Source organism: Aedes albopictus, chromosome 3, assembly GCF_035046485.1.
Source record: "Aedes albopictus strain Foshan chromosome 3, AalbF5, whole genome shotgun sequence".
Taxonomy (NCBI): domain Eukaryota; kingdom Metazoa; phylum Arthropoda; class Insecta; order Diptera; family Culicidae; genus Aedes; species Aedes albopictus.
The window spans coordinates 323,686,088-323,697,914 of NC_085138.1; positions in this window are offsets into that span (position 1 = coordinate 323,686,088).

Sequence of the window (11,827 nt, forward strand, 5' to 3'; positions counted from 1 at the left end):
TTTCCACGACAAGAATGCAAGACGCCATATCTCCAACGCGCCGCCCCGTACCGTTCTGTCCTTGTGCAAGGTTTTTGCCGAACAGTGTGAAGTTGATTTGTACCTACTAATGTTTGGCGACATAAGAAGTGATGTGGCAGTTTCCCATCTCGGATCGGTGTTCTGTTTGTTTGCTTTCCGTCCTCGTATGAAAAACAAACACGCACACTTGTGCGGTACATGGGTGTCATTTATATTTTGTTACACTACTGATTCTTGGAAGAAATGTAACGTAATTCAAGAAGCTGTAAAATGTCTTATTTGTGCTTGGAAAGATCCATAAACCGGTTTTTGTTACGAGGAGCAGTAACATCCCAATCCCATCGGAATAATTTATTTTGATTACCTACGCTTGATGGAATCCATTACCGTAAAATGTTGTCAACAACCTTAGATAAAACTGCATCTTCCCCAAAAGTTGCTCTAACCTCCAGCAAGTTGCAGGCAACAAAGTAGTGCATACGAGTAAGGGTTGAATAAAACCTTCCAATCGAAATATAAGCGTATCATGCAGTGTTCAAACCAAGGTCACAGTTAGTAGTGCACCAACCATTCAACGCTCGTGCTTTGGCTCATTTTGGGAAAATACCCTCATATACGCGTGGAATCCATTCAATCGCACATTAGTTTTGCTTATCAATTACGGGGATAATGCGATTATCTGCTGGTCCTAAAGAAACTTTCAGCTATGGGGTGATACACAAATTATGTCACGCAAAAATCGACCTTTTTCAACCCCCCTCCCCCCTATGTCACACTTTTAGTATGAGACCTCAACAATTTTTGTATGGGTCGTCACGTTATGCAAAACTCCCCCTCCCCCCTAAAAGCGTGACGTAATTTGTGCATGGCCCCTATGAGTTTCACATGCTAAAGTATATCACAAAAAATTACATGTTTCTTTCTAGGCATTTTTCCAGGCATTCCTTCTGTGATTACACCAGAAATTACTCCTTGCACAAATCAAAAAATCAGAGGAATTTCTGAGGGAACTCCTGAAGTAATCCCTGGAAGAGTTCCTAGAGAAATCTTGAAAGGAATTTCTAGAAAAATTCCTGCAGCGATTACTGACAAAATGTTCGGAGCAATCCCTGGCATCACTGGAGAATTTGATGTAGGAATTGATGAAAAATCACTGTTGAATTTCTGGGACAATCCTTGCAGGAGTCCTAAGAGCAATTTCTGGCGAATTTCTCAAAAAAAATTTTTGAAGAATTCGTACAGGTATTCCTGGATTAATCTCTTAAGAAATTTCTGGATAAATTCTTGAAGGAATACTCCTCCTAGATGAATCCCTGGCGAACTCCTGGAGGCATTCCTGGAGGAACTTTAAGGAGAATTCTGGAGAAATCCCGAGAGGAATTCCTGCAGGAAATTTTGTGGGAACTCCTGGAGGAATCCGTGAAAGGATTTATGTCCATAAAGACATTGGTGGAGTAATCCTTTGAGGAATTCCTAGAGAATTTCCTGAAGGAATTTTTAGAGCAATTCTGGAGGAATCCTTAGAGGAATCCCTAGAGAAATTCTTGGATGAATCTCTGGAGGCATTCCGGGAGGAGCTTTCAGATATATTCTGGAGGAATCCGTAGCATATTTCTGGAGGAAATTCTAATTCGTTGGAGTCATTTGTGAAATTCTTGGACGAATCCCTAGAGAAATCTCTGAAGGAGTTCCTGGAGGAAATCAATAAGAATCTCCGAAGTAATTTTTGAGGAATCGCTGGAAAAATCTTAAGGAAGTCTCTGGAGGAATTCCTGAAATGCTTCATAATAAAATACAAATGCTCCAGAGAAAAATGCAAAAGCTCCATAAATAATTAAAATTGTACCCATAGAAGATTTAACATTGCTCCATAAAAACTTAAATTGCACCATAAAAAAATGAAATCGCGCTATAGAAAATAGACATATGCTACATAAATAATATCAAACTATATGCTATCTATGGCAGATTTTCAATTTTTCATGGAGCAACTTATGTTTTCTATGGTGCAGTTTGATAATACATATGGAGAATTCTTCTATTTTCTATGGTGCAATTTGATTTTTTTATGGTGCTATTTAATTTTTCTATGGAGCAATTTTCAATTTTCTATGGGTACAATTTTAATTATTTATGGAGCATTTGCATTTTTCCATGGAGCATTTATATTTTATTATGGAGCTCTTCAGTATTATTTATTGATGCTAAATTTCGCTTTTTATGAGAAAGTTTTATGTTTTACCTGTACATTTTTTTATAAAATATGGAACGTTTTCAATTATTTGTGGGTAACATTGTACATTTTCATGGTACATATGTTCATTATTTATGGAGCGCTATTTGATTTTCTATGGAGCGTTTTTATTTGTTTATGGGTGCAATAAATAGGCTGCCCTCGGAAACCGGACCCGGCAACGAAATAAGGACTATGATTGGAAACTCGGTACCTGGAACGTTAGGACCTTAAATGAATCTGGACGAGTAAGCCTTTTGGCTCGTGAATTGCAGAAAGTTGCTGTGTGCGTGGCTGCTATACAGGAAGTGTGGAGGCCAAAAACTGATGAACGTGAATTCAGGGCGGCGAATCCCGTCGCCAACACATCGCTCAAATATAACATCTATCACAGCGGCAGCGATAAGGCAGAACATGGGGTCGGATTCATAGTGATCGGGAAACAGATGAAGCGAGTTATGAGGTGGAAGCCGATCAACGAGCGGATCTGCGTGTTAAGAATCCAGGGCAAATTCTTTAACTACAGCCTGATCAATGTCTATGCGCCGACTTGCATGTACACGCACACAATCATGTTTAATGTTCCAGTGAATCGTTGAGGACGTTTCAATCTTGTCGCCTGCGATAGGGTGGGAGCTGTCTGTCTTGTTATTAGCCGTCTTCGGTTTTATGAATGCCTTGACAAGACCTATGGAGAATGCCCAAAACACGATGTTAAATTGTCATCGGTGACGCCAACGCGCAGGTCGGAAGAGAGGACTTTTTCGTCCAACCATCGGTACGGAGAGCCTTCACTTCGTCACTAATGACAACGGCCTGGATTAAGTCAACTTTGCTGCCGCCAGGGGGATGACCATTAGTAGCACCTACTTTGCACGCAAGGATATCCGCAAGCACACCTTCTCTAGGCGGAACCGTCTCGGACACTAGGAACCGGCAATCGGTGCGTTTCAACATCCAGTGGTTTTCATCAGACGGTACGGAAGCTGACTATCACCAGAAGCTGGACGAGCGGATAAGTGAGATCAACGAGAGCGATAATCTCAACACTCCGTGGGAGTCTATCCACGGAGCGATGAATACAGCAGCGCGGGAGGTGATAGGTAATGCTCAAAGACGACCTAGAAACGGGTGGTTCGACGATGAGTGTCAGAGGGTAACGGACGAGAAGAATGTTGCCAGAAGCCGGATGCTTGTCGGGGACCCGGCAGAGCAGAGAGCGATATAGGGAAGCAAGAGTAGCCGAAAAAATGAATCCTCCGCAAAAAAAAGAGCACGAGGAAAATGTGATTGTTCAGGCGTAAGAGAAATTGGAACGGAATGATTTGCGGAGATTTTACGAAACTGTCAATGGCGTGCGGAGAAAAACAGCGCCTTCTCCCGTCATGTGCAACGACCGTAATGGAAACTTGCTGATAGACAAGACAATGGTGGCTGCCAGGTGGAGAGAGCACTTTGAGATATTGTTGAACGGTGGGAGTGAAAGAGCGACGGACAGAATTCGAATCGACGACGACGACGGGCAAGCCGTGGAACCTCCAGTGCTAGACGAGGTCAAGACATCCATTAGGGGGCTGAAGAACAACAAGGCTGCTGGGAAGGACGAACTCCCGGCCGAGCTTCTCAAGCACGGTAGTGAGCAGCTGTATCAACTCTTACACCGTATTAAATTAACCCTCGAGCAGTCGCGTCTTCGACTACCTGCAGCGACGCCGCGCTCACGCTATGTACCACATGCGAGCGGAAGAACTGTCTGCTAGTTGGTTGGATGGTCTCATTTGCCCTCTTTTCAAGAAAGGGCATCGACTGGAGTGCGCGAATCACAGAGGAATAACACTCCTCAATTCAGCGTACAAAATTTTGTCCGGAGTTCTGTTCCACAGGCTGAGGCCGATTGAGGAGTCCTTCGTCGGCGAATATCAGGCAAGGTTTCGTTAAGGCCGATCAACGACAGATCAGATGATCACCCTGCGGCAGATTCTCGATAAATTTCGGGAGTACAACTTGCAGACCCATCACCTGTTTATTGATTTCAAGGCGGCGTACGATTCAGTGAAGAGAAACGAGTTATGGCAGATTATGATCAAACATGGATTTCCGGCGAAGCTGATTAGACTGATTCGTGCGACGCTTGACGGATCGAAATCATGTGTACGGGTTGCGGATGAAATTTTGTCATCGTTCGTAACCTTTCACGGACTGAAGCAGGGCGATGCTCTTTCGAACTTACTGTTCAACATAGCACTGGAAGGAGCGATAAGGAGAGCAGGTATGCACAGGGCGGAACCATTGTCATGAAGTCGCATATGCTCCTGGGCTTCGCGGACGATATCGACATCATCAGAATCGACCGTCGGAACGTGGAAGAGGCGTTCGTACCTTTTAAGAGGGAGACTGCGAGGATTGGACTTACGATTAACACCACAAAGACTAAGTGCATGATGGATCGTGGTCCACGTCGGTCCGGACGTGGCACATTGGAGTAAATCATATCAAAACCTGATCATAAGTAGAAAAACTCAAAATGAATCAATTGGGTTTTCCGTTGTGGTTTTGCCAAGTGTAATTATCGTGTAATCGTTCGACAGCTAAGCAGTGTCCAAATGTTTCGTTTACGCTTATCAGAAGAGGTTTACTGAAGCTGAACTTTAGCCCTTTTCTTTGATATAACTCACAGCGCGTGCAAGTTTTGACCGAACAAAGTGAATAAAATTGATAGTCAATCAATTCAACGATGCAGTTTGTTAAAGAAGGCTAATGTTGTTATTCTGTTAATTTGAAACCCAAACAAATTGACGTAAAGTTTATATACAATATATATGAAAATATTGAAAAAAAAAAATTGATGGAATCCTTTACCGTACATTCAAAATGAAATAAGTTGATTTCCCGGCTGTTTCCGGGAAATATTCTTTCAGTGTATGATAAAAATATTGTTCCTCTTTCAAATACAGAAAGAAAACCTTCCGGATGTTTCCGATTTCAAAAGTTGCAACACTTTGAAAAAATCGTGATAACTATACCATTATATGATATTATTTGCCTAAAACACTATATGGCCCTCTGAACGTATTTTTTTATTTTCTAAAAACTAGAATTCAACAGCTTTCAAGCAAAAAAAAAAATGAAGTTTAAAATCAGTCAACTGGTTCAAAAGCTGTGATTTTTTTTTAAAATTTTCGTTTCGAAAAATCTTGATTTTTACATTCATAAAAGTGGTCACTCTAATGACGAAATAAAAAAAAATACGGGTCTTATTATTTTCGATAAACTACAAAACCACCAAGTATCACGATGTTCGGAGACACACTATATCGATTTTCTATGGAAAGGGCGACTAGAAGCGATTGGCCCAGGACCGAGGCCAGTGGAGGCGGATACTTCATTCGGCGTAGACTCACCGCTACCAGTTGTAGCCCATCAAGTATCAAGTATCAATTAAGTATAACGTACACAAAAGTTTTCCCTAAGCTGCGCTAATTTTGGGTAACAAGGCTAATCCTACAACACAGCATTGATTTGAGTTATTTTGTAGTTTATCTGCGGATTATTCCTGGGAAAAAAATAAAAAAAAACGAAGAATACCTGTATTGTGAAACGAATAAACTACGGCAGACATCAGTGGGCTGGGCACGTAGTACGAATGTAAAAAGAAAGTATAGTAACGAAAACAATATTCAGCATGAAACTAGGTGAAGGTTAGTATGGACGTCTGCGAACGCGCTGGCTATACGTGGTTAAAAAAGACGTGAACATATGTTCGGGAAAACAGGAGGAACAGCGTCCAAGACCGACGAAGATTGTGCTGTACTATACGCTCAAAGCTGGAGTAAAGTATAGCCAACAAAGTTTCCTCCGGGATCACCAGCTCACTATTAAAATCATCGCGAACCTCCAGGTATAGGCAACAATAGTTTTAGGCTGGTGTTTCCCATTCTCCAAGATGATGTCGGTCGGAATAATAACCCACCCTAACCAAGTCTCTCACGCAAAGCCTCAGTTACAGGTCTGTATCTACCAAAATCCAACCTTCTTCCCATCAAATATTCTCATTCTTTTCACTGTAAGATGATCTACTAGTTGTATATCAGTGGTCTTGGAAAAAAATCGGACTGTTCTTGATGAAGTTACATAGAAAGGTTCTAGGTATGATTATCCGATAGCCAACTTTGAGTTGTTATATCTCCGTTATAATTATAGTTGTTATATGAACCGATTACAATGAAATTTTGACCATTTATGACTTATATAATGAGGTTTGAAAAACGTCCAAAGAAAAAAAGTTACAGCGCATTCATTTATTTTGTGTTTTTTTTTGTAAATTGGACTATTCTTAATATGCATCCTATTACTTTTTTCAATTTATTGCCGGCTGTTTTGTTACTTTCCTTCAAAACTTATTAATATTTAAGTTAATTTGAGAGAATTTAAATAAACTATCATCACCATCTCGAATTTTTAAATGACGTTGAAGTTTTGGATAATTTGGCATTAGGGTGCCTGTATTAATTATGGCTCTCCCTTAGGAAAACTATTTGTACAAAAATAACGAGAAGATCAACGAATGTCACCAATATGTTAAAAGATAGTTTAGTTTCCATACTTTATAGGAAAAATATAAAAACGGAGCCACAACTATATTAGTATTTATTGCAGCGTTTGCCAATGATAGGAACCCTGTCCCAGTTATGGCTACATTTTATAACTTCGGTTCCTTTTCGCACTATTTGCATGCATTTCTTATGGGATTAGCCATAATTAGTACACTATGGCGAAAAAGGGTGCAAGGAAGCCAATATTTTAAGGAAAATGATTTATTTCTGCCATAATTTGAGCAAAATGTGGACGTTATATGAATGCAATCATCTTTTGTGAACGCGATCTGTTGTTGACATTTTTTTATTGTTGATATATATCGTTAAAGGGTGAAAATCAACTATAGCGAATAAATGGTACTATAGCCATAATTGGTACACTTACCCTATATAAGTGAAATAATAAGAGAATTCACTAAACAGCGTAAACGGCTTAAACTGATTAAACGTCGCAATCAACAAGGCAATCTTTGATTATTTCATTCGCAATTTAATGAAACATTTCAATAAATAGGCGAATCATAGCTTACGTAGTAATTTAAACTGTTTAGTAAAATCGCTAATGTTGTTTTAAGAACTTGAGGATAAGTCAAATGTTTTTCATAGTTCATTATACAAGCCATAGCTGCTTAAAATTTCATTGCATTCGGTTCATCAAATCTGGATATATAACAGCTCAAAGTTGGCTATCCGATAATTATAATTATGCCTTTTTCTCGAACCTTTCTAACTTTGCCAAAAACAGCCCGATTTTTTCCACTGATACACAACTAGTTGATCAAATCACAGTAAAAATTTAAGAATATGTATTGGATGCACTTTTCGAAAAGTTACAACTAGTTGAACTTTTTTTGAAAAGTGAAAATTTTGCCTGTCCTGATCATGTTGTCCATCCCTTCTACTTTAGCAAAATAGATCACTCCAATAAAACGTACAAATTTGTAGAATATCTAAACTTAATCTCTAAAATTTATTATTTACACAATATTTCATACTAAATTTTTCATCATATTATGCCAAAAGGACCTTTTTTTGTAACTTTTGGCCAGCATGCACTTTATGTTTGTACCCATTACACCCTACACATAACCCGAAAACAGCTGTTCCCGTGCCGTTATCGTCAGAGTCGTGCAGTCGCCTGCCAGTCTCTCGTTGCCTGCTTCAGTCAGCAGTGGATAACCGTAGCTATTACCATTTTAATTACACCACCACCGCCGCTGCCGAATCAAATTTATTAGCTGTCTAACCTCTGTCTGAATGGTTTGCTCTTTTTCTTCGGAACTTGCGTATACTGGAAATGGGCGGTTGTGGTGTACATGGGTGTACGTAGGGAAGCCTCTTGGAATCTCCGAAAAAATCATTAATTTAAGTTCACTTATTACCAAAAAACTGTTATTTTTTCACTTTATCAAATTGTTCCTGCACATTTTTTACCGAACAACGAAAACGAATCTAAGCGTGCTTTAACGCTCATAAGTTTTGAAAATAGCTCGTCTATGGCACTATAAGGAAAGTTTAACTGTGTCACTTTTCAAAATGTTTTGAATAAATAATCACCTTTTTCATCTTGTACCGACTTTTCGAAAAATAGGGCGGAATTGAAAGGTACAAAACTGATTAATTAGTAATTAGTGATCAGTGATTACACTCATTCGAACCTTTTTCATACTGCACAGCTTTTATTCCGCTCTCCTGAATATGGAATAATATCCCAACCTTTCTTCACTTTCACAAACATAGAATAATAATTCATGTGAATATTTTTTCATTTCTCCACCTATACGTATTGGAAATTCTTCCATTTAAATAAAAGAAACCATCTGCACATATTTGTGGCCTCATATATTTAGAAAAAGTATGTTACCTTTGTGAGTTTTTCAGGGCACAAACATGTGCAAAACAAAATCCGAAACATGACTTCTGCCAGGGATTTCTGCAGAACTCCCTATACATACATAAAAGAAATATTTCAGAGAGTCGCTCAGAAATTTGTCACGAGATTTGTACAGAAATTTATTTAAGGATTACCTCACAAATTCTTCCTAAAATTCCTATCAAAGTTTCACGCGGATTTTTTCCAGAGACTTTTTTTGTTTCTCATATCTTCTATCGATTTCTTCAGACAAACTTCATTAAATTGTCCAAGTATTCCAAGTCCAAGGATAACTTCTATAGATTTCTTCCAAAATCAACTCATAAATTCCTTCAGAAATAACTCCGGGAATTTGGTCTTAAAAACTACCAAAGGTTCTTACTGAAACTCCTCCGGATATTTTTTTAGAAATACTTTCTGGAACTTCTCAAATAATTTCATAAGAGCTGCCTTCACATATTCCCTCTCCAATTACTCTTTTATGCAGATTTGTATAGGTTATTCTGAAACTCCACTAAAAATTACTTTACAAATTCTTCTTGGGATTCGTTTCAGCAATTCATCGGCAATTTCTCCAGGGATTCTTTCAGACTTTTCCACAGGGGTATCTTTGAAAAAAAAAAATATACATATATAACAGAAAATTTTCTAGATATTCCTGAAGAAATTCCTTCAGGTATTTGTTTAGAAATTCCAACAGAGATTTGTTCAGGAACTGTTCTGGGGATTCCATTGCAAATTACCACATAGATGTGCTCAGAAAATTCCTCTAGGCACTTATCCAGAAAATCCTTCAGAAATTCCTCCAGAGATTCATGCAGGAGTTCATACTGAGAAACCTTAAGAATAATTCTCGACGTATTACCACAGAAATTTATCCTGTATTTCCTCTAAGGATAACTTCAATTATTTCCCTCCGGATTCCGTGAAATTTGTTATAAAACACGGAAATTCCTTTAGAAAAATCCAAAGAGTGATTTTTTTCCTAAGAATTTTTGCAGACGTTTGCAATCAGGATTTTTCTGAAGTTCTTAAGAAATTCCTCCTGGGTTTTTTTTTTTCAAATATTCCTCCAGAGATTCATTCAAAAGTACTTCCTAAGGTTACTACAGGGATTTTACTGAAGATTTCTTTACAATAAAAAAATCATTCATCCGAAAGAGTTTCGTATGGTGTAATCGTATCATAGAATGAGAGGTTCCAGCTGCACTTCATGGAAGGATCCGCTTTCCTGACTACCCAACATCTCAAGGTTACTTTTGAAAGTTCTGCTGGAATTTCTTCTGAAATTCCTTTGAGTAGATATTTTTACCTCCAGAGACTTCATTAGAATTTTAGGGACATCTTCAGGAATTTCAGTGAGGGATTTTTTTAGAAAGTTCGTCCACGTAATGAGTAGCATTTTCTGTCCAGTTTGCCTGCTAGTTAGTCAGATTTGTGTTCCCGAAAATCGGAACAAATAGCATGGCGACCATTGTGGCAGCCATCTTTGGAATTTAACAACCATGTTTTTTAAGAAATCTCTGAAGGAATTTCTTGAAAACTCCAGGAGGACTGTCTCAAGAAATCTCTTTACCCTTTCCTTCCCATGACTTTGAACGACTTTTTTAATTCCAAGAAAGCGTTTCCGAAAAAGTGCTTGAACAAAAATGATTGCAGATTGGTCATTTTTTTAATTCAACGAAAAAAATGAGTTGTAAATCCATAGTAAATAGATTGTTTATCAATAGTTTCACCATTAAACAAGTAGTTGGCAATTGGGTTAAATTAATGAGAATACAATCATATTCTAAAAACTATTATCATATCGGATGAATTTCGTTTGTCTCGGGTTCGTCGAGAACCGATGGTGCTCTAGAGCAGTGGTTTTCAACCTTTTTCAGTCTGTGCACCCCTTTGGAATTTTCCCAAACTGCATTCCCCCCTTTCTCGAACAGTTTCAAAAAAATAAATTCTGCCACAGACTTTATTGGAGAATAATCTTGATGATACATAGATAACTGTTTTTGGTCGGTGACAAATGTGATCATTTTCAAATAAAGTTAGCAACAGAATTTATTGTATTGATTTTTTTGCGTTCAATTTTGCAGTTTACTCGAAAACGCTTTGAGAGAATCCACAAATGGCTTCTCTTGATGTTTTAAATTGAGCTTGTTCATTTGTTCACAAATGTCAGTAAAAAAACTGTAAAGACCAATGAGGATTCCTCACCATTGCCAAAATTGCGCTTTGGCTTGGAGATGAAGAAAAGCCTTTTATTTAGATTTGAGCTCAAAGAAACTTCTCAAAATTTGAGTTCAAAGAAAAATTTTTTTTTGGCAATTAACGCATGCTGGTATTGGCTGGTATGATACAAAAGCATTTGAAGATTGGAATTCATGTTGGCATAAAGTTTAGATTTCAAAGCGCTAGATATAATAAAGTTTACATCTTCAATCGTTTCATCCAAAACAATGCTCAAAAATATCGATAGGGTCTTGGAAGCAAGTGCTTGGCAATGAACCATGGTACACTGAAAATTTTCAGTGTTGAATGTTAATGAAAATAAAATGATATTCTTAGATGATCAATTCCCCCCTAGGGGGGAATTCCCCCCCCCCCCCCCCGGTTGAAAACCACTGCTCTAGAGCAACCGTGGGAAGTAGAGGGTTAAAAAACTCCGGAAAGCTTCGAAAACTGCTGAAATAAATTCTTCAATTTTTTAGAGGCAATCCTGTAGAATCGCATCCTAAAGTCCTCCTCTCCTCTTCTTGGCCTGCTTCTCAGCTTAGTGTTCTATGAGCACTTCCACAGTTTTTAACTGAGAGCTTCCTCTGCCAATGACCATTTTGCATGTGTATATCGTGTGGCAGGCACGAAGATACTCTATGTCCAAGGAAGTCAAGGAAATTTCCTTTACGAAAAGATCCTGGACCGACCGGGAATCGAACCCGTCACCCTCAGCATGGTCATGCTGAATACCCGTGCGTTTACCGCCTCGGCTATATGGGCCCTTAAAGTCCTAAAGTCCTAAAATCCTAAAGTGTTTTCTGGACGAATACCCATGATAGTATTTTGAAAATACCTTATCCCTTATCCTTTATCTGTAGAGCCTTTGAAACCACT